The sequence below is a fragment of the Primulina eburnea genome, chromosome 2, assembly GCF_022965805.1.
Source record: "Primulina eburnea isolate SZY01 chromosome 2, ASM2296580v1, whole genome shotgun sequence".
Classification (NCBI taxonomy): domain Eukaryota; kingdom Viridiplantae; phylum Streptophyta; class Magnoliopsida; order Lamiales; family Gesneriaceae; genus Primulina; species Primulina eburnea.
Window position 1 is genome coordinate 35,258,221 of NC_133102.1, and position 989 is coordinate 35,259,209.

The following is a 989-nucleotide window of genomic DNA, read 5'->3' on the forward strand; positions in this document are numbered from 1 at the left end:
TTTTATTTTTAGTTATTTTCTTTAGCATTATTTTACTTCTCTTGAGCTAACACTCCATATTTTATTCCAGATATCTTATCTAGTGCATGCCAAAGTCACTTGACGTGGAGCTTGAATTTGACCCTGAAATTGAAAGAACTTTCCGAAGGCGAAGACAATAACATAGACTTAAAGGACTGATGGAGAGACACGAGCAAGAACGTGAGGAGGAACAGCGTGAAGATAGACAAGTTGAGATGCCACGCCGCATACCGATGCTAGAGTATGCCCAGCCTTCTTTGGAAGGAGCACGCCCCAGCATTGTGAGGCCTATGGTGTGGGCAAACCAGTTCGAAATCAAACCATCTATAATTCAGATGATTCAGAACACAGTCCAGTTTGGAGGATCTGCAGTAGATGACCCAAACACGCACATCGCAGATTTTCTTGAAATTTGCGATACATTTAAATTCAATGGAGTTTCTGATGATGCAGTTAGATTGCGTTTGTTTTCTTTCTCCTTGCATGATAAAGCTAAAGCTTGGTTGAATTGTTTTCCTGTAGGTTCAATCACCACATGGGAGGATATGGCGAAAGCGTTTCTCATCAAATATTTTCCTCCATCTAAGACCATGAAGCTTTGGGCAGACATCACCACCTTTGCTCAATTCGAGCAGGAGTCGTTGTATGAGGCATGTGAGCGCTTCAAAGATCTCTTGCATAGATGCCCACATCACGAGTTGCCACTTGGGTTTATCGTTCAAAAATTTTATTATGGTTTGCTTAATCCTAACCGTACTATGATAGATGCTGCTGCTTGTGGAAACTTGTTGAGAAGAACTGCGGAAGAAGGATATGAGTTGTTGGAGGAGATGGCTGCTAGCAGCTATCATCCTCAATCTGAAAGAAACAACCAGCAGAGGAGTGCAGGAGTTCACCAGGTAACCGATTTTTCTGCTATTACTGCACAACTTGATGCTTTAAACAGGAAACTAGACAGTTTGAATGTG

At 41.9% G+C, this 989-nt stretch overlaps 1 non-coding gene across 1 annotated transcript; it reads right to left on the reverse strand.

Moving 5' to 3' along the window:
- Positions 1-615: 615 nt before the first annotated feature.
- Positions 616-721, reverse strand: LOC140824897 (small nucleolar RNA R71). The gene has a single exon (XR_012116514.1). It is a non-coding gene; the product is annotated as a small nucleolar RNA R71 (small nucleolar RNA).
- Positions 722-989: the final 268 nt, after the last annotated feature.